This window comes from Sturnira hondurensis, unplaced genomic scaffold, assembly GCF_014824575.4.
Source record: "Sturnira hondurensis isolate 20B ecotype Veracruz unplaced genomic scaffold, ASM1482457v3 Scaffold0010128, whole genome shotgun sequence".
Taxonomy (NCBI): Eukaryota; Metazoa; Chordata; class Mammalia; order Chiroptera; family Phyllostomidae; genus Sturnira; species Sturnira hondurensis.
The window spans coordinates 16,756,368-16,765,674 of record NW_028082759.1 but is presented as its reverse complement, the minus strand read 5'-3'; the positions used below and the strand labels follow the sequence as shown (position 1 = coordinate 16,765,674).

Here is a 9,307-nt window from a genome sequence, read left to right as displayed (position 1 = left end):
TATTTTATTTATCTTTATGGTGGAAATGGTTATTTTAGATATTTTAAAAAGAAAAGGGCCCTCTTGGCCCTTGTATTTAACTATCAAAGTCAAGGGTGAGACAGATAACATTTGGAGTAATTGTTTTAAAGTCAGGAATTTAACATGTATTTGTTTCCCTTTCTACACACCCATGTCCTCTTTCCATTTCCTGTTCTTTTGTATTTGAGATTATAGACTCCAATTATGGATTTTCAACAACATTAAGTTAAAGTACAGGATTATTGTTGAGTTTTCACTTAAATTTTGAAGATTTTATGAAAACATTTAAAAAAATCTCTGTGTAGTTGTGACTATTGTTCAAGACTAACCAATTTGCAAGTCCTTCCCCATTGTAGAAACCTTTGTGATGATCAGACTCCTAGCGGGGGTGGAACACACCTCCGAGGTTCTGTTTGGTTTCCCTAATTCATAAGAGGCGTACGGGTGTTATAATTTTTAGAGCTTTTGCATGTGTAAGAGTGTTTTCAGTTGCTATCACACATGAATGACATCTTGGCTTAATTTGGGATCCCGTGTCCCAAACTTTTAATCTCAGACATCTATACCATTTATCCTGTTTCCTACTGGAATTTGGTGTTCAAGAAAACATCCTACTCTTCGTAGTTGTATTAAAATATTTTATTAATTTTTTCTGGCATACAACAGATTCTGGTGTTTCCTGCCTAGCAAAATATTCTCCTATTCTATCTTTGAGTATAGTTTCTCTTTTGTTATGCTTCTACTTTTAGAACAGCTTTTATCAACACATTGGATCTCTTCTCTCTATTCTTCAGATATTATCAGCCTACATTTTTATCATTTCTCTCCCTTTTCTGGGAGTTTTCAGGTTTTTGTATCACTGATTTGATTTGCTTGACATCAATTCTGTTCTATGCTGACTCCTTCAGAGACTTTAATCCCGTTACTACAATGAAAAACAATTCTTTAAAGTTTTTTGCTTGTTTGTTTTCTGGGTGTGTGTGTGTGTGTGTGTGTGTGTTAGCTCATTCTGCTCTTACCTTACTCTCTGCAGTACTGTTTCATTCTGCTATGAAGTGACCTCTGGCTGGGCCTCGGGATGGCAGACAACCTGGCGTAGATCGCCCACAGCCACGCTTACTGTCACTTGTGTATTTGTAGAAACCATCCTCTCAAGTGTGTAAAGTGTTAGAGCAATTTCTGGCACCTCAGAAACAGGCACCTGGCCCTGGAATGGAACACTCTGCTCCGCTCAGTGTCTCTATTGTAGGAGAGAGATCACGTGCAGCCTCCCGTTGTTCCATCAGGTGACGTCCATGAAAAAACAGTCCTCAGCCAGTAGCATTTCCAGGGCCCTTCCTGCCTCCGCTTCTGTGTAATCTGTTTCTGTTTCCTGTGTCTGCTTCTGTGTAGTTTGTTTCTGCTTCCTGTCTCTGCTTCTGTGTAATCTGTTTCTGTTTCCTGCCTCTGCTCGAGCTGTGTCTGAAAAGTCATTATTCTAGGATGCACATACTGCTCTCTATTGCCTTCTACCTGTGGCCTTATTATATGAGAGGCACTGTGTTGGATAAGGGCAGTTGAGAAATAAGGGACGAGGTCTCAGCTGTCTGAAAAGATGAGTGGGGGAGGTGGCCGCTCGGTTTTCTAATTAAGGTGATACTTTAAAAACAAGCAGTGAAGATGAGTCAAAGCCTCATGGTCAGCTGTGTCATTCTAGTTCAGAGGGTAGACTGTACCCAGGCTACTGATAATATTTCATCCAATTGCTACAGGGTTAAAGTTGGTGGAAATACCTGTCTTTGTCTGGCACATGCATTTGATTCTTGCCCTTATTTTTTTAATGTAGAAAATAAATTTATTCCATTATCAGCACGTATACAGTTAGTCATGGAGAATAACAGGCCTGCTGGTGACACTGGTCACCCCAAACAGACGTGATCTTTTTTTTTTTAAAAACCAACTTTTATCCAGGATTAATGTAATTAAAAAAACACATACAAGACATTGTTTCACTTTTCCATACTTAATTGGACAGTCTGTCTACCTGTGGTATAATTGTCAGGTAAAAACATACATCTTTACAACTTGATGGTCCCAAGTTTTTTTTTTTTTAAAACATTTTACAGAAAGGAAAGACATGATATGAAAACAGCTCAAGAAATATACTAACAAGCAAAAATATATGAAGAAAAAGGATCATATGGTTCCAACTTAAGAACTGGGAGGAAACTGGTCTACACAGCCAAGTGCGCATCCCGAAAAGTCAGGCGTGCAGATCTCAGAGTAAGAATTTATGTGACCTGAATCTTTGTGGTGGTTGGCCTTCATGGCTCAGACACCTGCCTCTCTTGGCTCTATTTTTTATTTCTAGCCTTTACTTCAATGAGTCTGGAAAACATGGGGATATAGTATAAAAAAATAAAATCACCACACACAGTATTCCCTTTTGGCTGGTACTTTAAATCTTTGTTACTAGAAAACTCCTGAGGTAACTTTAAAGACGAGTCAGCGGTGTTCCTGAATCAAGCCCCAGTTAATGTTTAAAAGACACCCTCAGTTTCGGCTAAGAGCAGTTACAGGGGGTAGCTGAGCGGAGTCTGTGTCTCAAAGTCAGTGTTAAATCAATATCAGGGTTGAGAGGAGACCAAGGGGAGTCTGAAATCACAGGAGGTGCAGGCGTAACTAAGTCCCCTGCCCTCCTGGATCCGCGCTTCTTTCAGAGTCCTTGTCATTACCCATGTTCTTTGCCACCTGTCACACTTGCATGATGTTTTCTTCTGACACAGAACAGATCATCCGAGGTCCTTTGGGATTCTAGGGGAAATTAGGTATCTCGGCAGTGTGACCCCCATGAACGAACAATTCTGGTGGCCCATCTTCTGTATCTTCCGGGGACTGTTTTCTCCACTTTTACTCAAATCTCAGACATTCAATCTACCATCAGTACCACTGGAAGCCAAAATGGTCTCATTCTGAGGCGACCCCTGAACCTGGAATGTGTCATCCTTAGGCGCTTCAAAGGAATGCAACTTAAATTTCAGATGTATCAGATTCCCACAGTCTTATCAGCTAATCCTGTGGCGAGACCGAATTCACTGTAAGGATGAAAAGAAAGGCAGTTCACTTCAGCCGTGTGAGCATCAACTGAGCCGCTTGGTCTGGACGTATTATTTTTGAAGGAGTGTCCCAGATCGTAAGTTTCTGATCCTCAGCAGCTGATCTACACTGAGACTCATGGAGCAGGTCCCACAAAACATCTCCTGAGGTCACATCCTGTGAGATGGTCTTTGCAGCCAGAACTTTTCCTTCCTCTAGAGCAGCGCTGGGGTCCCGTAGGCCGATGGCGTGGTCCCCTGAAGCACTTAGTGTGTGCCCTCTGAAATCTGGGTCCCGAGAAGGCCCACAGCCTTCCTTGCGATGTCCATGGAGATGCAAGGCTGGGTGGCACTGTCTGGAAGGATCTGGTTTAGAAGGACGCTTTGTATTGCCCAAAACGAGAACATCACCAGATGGAGTGTCTGCTGCGATGACGCAAGGGTTCTGTGGCGTGCATTGTGCCCCTTCTACATCTCATTTGTGGTTCATCTTTATTTCTGTTTCAGTTTTTCCACCACAGAGTCCAAACCTCCAAATTCTCTGTTTTCGCTGTCAAGTATGAAGCACTGGACTGAGCATCATTGTTGGCGAGCTGCACCCTGGCACTCACGAGGTGGTTTTGTTCATCCAACATGTGTCCCTGGGACAAGGTGACAAATGCTGGAATCTCTCCCTTCTGGTCTGGTTACATCTGGAAGCCACTCTGCAGTTAAGCTGGGCCACTCCAGAGAACGGTCCACGATCAAACAGCAAAGAAAAAGCATGCTTTTTCTATATTTTGTACTTTTCGTTGATCACACATTCTTCTGCCTCACAGAGGCTGCTCCGTGGTCCCCCATGGCAGCCCAGCAAGCCAGGGGGATTCGGGTTCTAACACAGTGGGAGGGGGGAGGCTATTGATCCTCACTCTTGTCCTTCTTTAAGCTAGCGTTCATCGTGACCTTTCTTTATGGTGCTGTCTGTAATATTATTTGCAAGTTGGAAGATAGCCTATCATGATCTTAACCAAGAAGTCAGGGTCTCCTAAATTCAGGGGTAATTAAAAAGCCAACAAATGCCGTAGTCATTTTATCATTGACACGGCACAGCGAACAAATCCAAGCTGAAGCAGTGTTACTGAGTGGGAAGAATGCCAGTGGCAGACGCTGACAGTCAAGTCCCCCACTGCTTCATTATGTGACCATAAAGAAGTCACTTAACCTTTTAGAATCTCTTTATTTTTTTCCTAAACCAAGCAACATGCTTGGTCTGAGGACCTCCCATGGGTGTAATGAGGACAGAATGAGTTAACACTTGTTAAAACTCCTTGGAATCATTAACACTCTCCACCCAGTTGTGGGTTAACTGTGCTACCAGGTCACAGAAGTGATTCATTAACTATTCATTTCTGAATTTTCAAGCCATTACAAATGTAGGTTTTGGACACCAAGAGTCAATGGTAATTGTGAGTGCCTCAGCCTCTGTCATTAAAAGAAAAGGGAAAAATAGGCTTTTGTGTTTGCCAAGTTGTTAAATTTACGAGACTTTTTACAGGAATATTTACAGGCACATCCTGGAGTCCTACAAATAGAGGCTCTGTTTCATAATTTTCCTTTATTATCCATACGAACAGGTAGGTTTTCACGCTCTAACTGTCCTGCCTCTGAGCAGCACAGAGGATGCACCAAAAGAGATCAAGGAGTCACAGTTCAACTTTTGCCACCGTGATTACACTTGAATAGAACAGAAACGTAGGCAGTTAAAATTGGAAAGCATTGTGTAGAAAAGGAGGCAATGAAAAATTTAGCTTTAATTGTCTTTAAAGCTAACAGGAGGCAGGGACTTCTAAAGAGAGTTATAATTTCCAGGCTAATAAATGCCACGGAAATCTTCTTATTAGCATGAACATGAGCAAACATACAAGGAGAGACTAGTTTGGAATATGGCAACTCTAAGGGCATGGAAATAAAACACACATTAATTATGCGTTTTCTTTTTAATTGGTGTGTAGCCGGTGTCCCCAACCTCCCGGGTCAGGGACTGGTGTCACGGTCTGTTAGGAACAGGGCCACACAGCAGCAGGTGAGCGGCGGGTGAGCAAGGGAACCGGCCCCTGGTGCCAAAAAGGTCGAGGATGCTGGCTTATAGCGTCCTTTTCTAAATGACGAGAATAAGAATAACTACTAGGCATTTTACCTCAGTTGCAGGTGCCGTTACACCAAATGGCCTGCCTTCAGGGCATAGCAAACCACTTATTTTAAGAAGCAAGGTTCTTTGTTGGAATATGACAAAAACCCTTTTTTCCTTCAGCCCTAAACGATTGAAAGCCTGTCCTCGTTTTCTATGCTAATATGACCTTCCCCTTCACTTTCAAATAGGAAAACTGAGATGAAGAGAAACGGAAGAATACCATTTTTAAAAATCATTTTCCACTTGGTGTTATTTTGCATGTCTTTTCTTCCTGACAAACGAAGTGTGTCTTGAGGAAAAGACCATGTCTTACCCATCACAGGCCACCGCAGCCCTGGGTGGGGTCCCCTGGTGGGCACGGTCCCAGAGCTCCAGCCCTCATGCTTGTCGCTCATGCATGACTAGAAGGACATGGTTACCAGCAGGCCTGGGCTCTTTCTGTGAGCCTCTGGTATTCCTTGAAACATCATTTTAGAAAATTTAGGATCCAGGAGAGTCCCAGTGGAGTCTTGGGGACAGTGTGTGCTTCCCCCACTAGCGACGGGTGCCAGTAAATGCCGAGTACTGCCAGGGAAGCCTGCTCAAGCCTCAGGGTTCAGATTTTTTTCAGCTTTATCGAGGAATAGTTAAAAAACAAAATTGTAAGACATTTAAAGTGTATGTTGTAATTATTTGATACGTGTGGACGTTCCGAAGGGGTTCCTCCCAGGTAGTTAATCAACATGTCCCTCACCTTATTTGTTTGTTTACTGAGAACATTTAAATTCTACTCTCTTAGGAATTTCAATTATTCAGTTCAGTTTTCGAAAGAGAAGTTGGTGAACGAGTACACACTTTGAGCTCTAAGGTGAATAAGGGCTGGGGATCTAATGTATAACATAGTTGGTGACTACAGTTGATGATATTGTGTTGCATAATTGAAATTGGCTAAGGGATTTAGAAAATTTTATTGGGGACCAACCATGTAGACGTGGCTGACTATCCCCGACTGCCCTTTGCCCCAAGTCCCTCCAGAGAGCAAGCTGATACTGCATGGCCCAAGGCTCCCAACACACCTGAAATCATTAGCATAGGCAGCTCACAGGAGTCTCTGACCTCCAGTTAAACAAAGATACTCCTATAATGCATAACATTCCAAGAACTGAGAGCTTATTTCTCAGGAGCTGGGGACAAAGGGCAAGGTTAATCCTTTATTGCATATACACACTCTCTCTGTTATTTATACACTATTTATGACATCAGGACTATTTACATTATATTCAAAATAAGTAAGAATTGGTTGAAGTCGCTGAGTGCCTCATTGTTGAGATTGTACATTCAGTAATTACAGCTGCAATGGAGCCAGACCTGAAAGCTCAAGAGACCCCAGAGTGGATGGCTTCTCCGAGCTGGAGTGGTCCCTGGCCGGTCAGCCTCTTCTCTCGTGACCACAGGCCACCAAAGGAGGAGAGTGATGGAAACTACGTCTAGTGGGAGAAGCAGGACCTCCCCTTCGATGTTGCCAGTCAGATTGCCAGTTTGCTTTTTGCTTTTTATTTTCTATCCCATATCCTGTATTCCAGCCAAGTAAACTTGGTACTGGAGAAAGTGCACTGCGTCTTGCGGATTTTATTATGAGTCCAAATCCAAGAGGCCTGCAGATGGTCGAGCAGATTGGATATTGGACTATGTAACTAATATTCGTGGTGTCTACAGTGTGGTTGGCCCCTTTAATTTTCTGATTAATTGCTTTAGTTTCTACTAAACTTTATTAGCGGTAAATTTATTCTCTCTCCTTTGAGCTCTTCCACACTATTATTCCCGTCCCTGACCTGGTGAATTGTTCAGGAAACTGAGAGGCGAACCCAGTCAGTGCCACTATGATTCATGCTGACCCACCGTGCGCTGGGGGAGATTTAGATCTAGGGCTCTTCCTTAGGGGATCTTGGGCTTTTATACAGATCAGTTTAGAACAAGGAGAGAAGGGAGAATCACGGGGAAATGATTTTTGGCGAAGATCCCAGGATCGCTTAAAGGGGAAAGAACAGGCTTTTCCACACATGGTGATGGAAGAGAATGCAGCTGGGCCCTTCCCTAACCCCATGTGCAAAAATCAGCTCTAAATGGATCAAAGCCTTAAATGTAAAAGGTAAAAGGAGAAGGAAACACAGAATAAAGCTTCATGACCGTGGATTTGGCAGTGAGTTCTGGGATGTTCACAGGCACAGTTCATGAAAATTAAAAATTTCGTTCATCAAAAGATAACACTAACCAAGTAAAAAAGCCACCCACAGAATAGGAGAAAACATGTGCAAATGATTAATATGACAAGAGATTAACATCCAGAATACACAGAGAACTCTTCAAACTCAATAATAATGAAGAAAAAAACCCAATTTAAGCACAAAGAACTTAAATAGACATTTCTAAAAAGAGAATCTACAAATGGCCAATAAGCACGTAAAAAGGCGTTCACACATCACTAATCACTAGAGACGTGCAAATCAAAACTACAGTGAGATGCCACCTCACACTCGTTAGGGTGTATGCTATTAAAGACAACCAAACCCAACAACAACAACAGACAGAAAATGACAAATGGCCAGGACACAGAGGCGATGAAACCCTCTGCATCGCTGGCGGGAACGTAAAATGGCACAGGCACGGGGAGAAACAGTACGGCGGTTGCTTGAAAATTTGAAAATAGAGATGCCACACGACTCAACAGTTCCACTCCTGGGTACGTACCCAAAAGAACTGAAAGCAGGGTCTTTTGTACACCTGTGTTTATGGAAGAAGTATTACAATAGCAAAGACATGGAACCAACCCAAGTGTCCATCAACAGATTAATAAGTAACATGTGGTATATAAAGAATATATATATATATTTGCCACATTTTATATATATATATATTTTTTTCTCTCTCTCTACATATAAATAATATAATTCAGTCTTAAAAATGAGGAAGATTCTAATATAGGCTACAACATAGGTCAACCTTGAGGACATTTATGCTAGGTGAAAAAATACTGCGTGATCCACTTATACGAGATACATAGAAGAGTCAAAATCATAAAGACCAAAAGCAGAGTGTGGTTGCCAGGGGGGGGTGAGGGGAAATGCACAGTTATTGTTTAATGGATACAGTTTTAGGTTTACAAGATGGAAAAAGTTTAGGAGATAAATGATGGTGACAGTTGTANTCTAATATAGGCTACAACATAGGTCAACCTTGAGGACATTTATGCTAGGTGAAAAAAATACTGCGTGATCCACTTATACGAGATACATAGAAGAGTCAAAATCATAAAGACCAAAAGCAGAGTGTGGTTGCCAGGGGTGGGTGAGGGGAAATGCACAGTTATTGTTTAATGGATACAGTTTTAGGTTTACAAGATGGAAAAAGTTTAGGAGATAAATGATGGTGACAGTTGTACATTATGAATGTATTTAGTGCCACTAAACTGTACAAGAAATAGTAAAGATGGGAAATTTTATGTTATGTGTATTTTGTCACAATAGAAAAAAATGGGAAGAAACTCTGCTATAAGTCAAGAGCAATACCACAAACGAAAAGGAAAAAGTATTGTATTTTAGTATCTATAATGGCGCTTCCTTCTGCTTTTTGTCAAGTGGCCCTGAATTTTCATTGTGCAATGGACATTGAAAATTATATCGCCAACTCTGTGATGAAAATGTCACTCAGTCATTCAAAAAATATATTACCTGATTGGACCAGCTAAGATACAGATGAATTAGCTGACAGAATTCTTTAACAAGTGCAGAGAAATAGAAGCAATGTCACAAATATACAACAAAACTGAACATGCTAGAGTCTTAAACCTGTATCGGGTCAGTATGGTGGGACCCCGACTGTCTTTCTAGCCAAGAACATGTCTTAAACACTACTCATTACAGTCATTTTAGGTTAACACAATCACACATTTTAGGCTAATTTAAAAACCCTCTGGTGTAGATTTTGAAAGCAGTATTTTGAAAGCAAAAACATCTGGAGAACAGATTTCTGATTAGGGCACTTTGAAAGTTAACCAACCAGCCCT

General features: G+C 41.6%; 1 pseudogene; it reads right to left on the bottom strand.

Annotated features, from left to right (window-relative positions):
* Window positions 1-1,997: 1,997 nt before the first annotated feature.
* LOC118995439 (histone-binding protein RBBP4-like) lies at window positions 1,998-4,339 on the bottom strand (annotated as a pseudogene).
* Window positions 4,340-9,307: the final 4,968 nt, after the last annotated feature.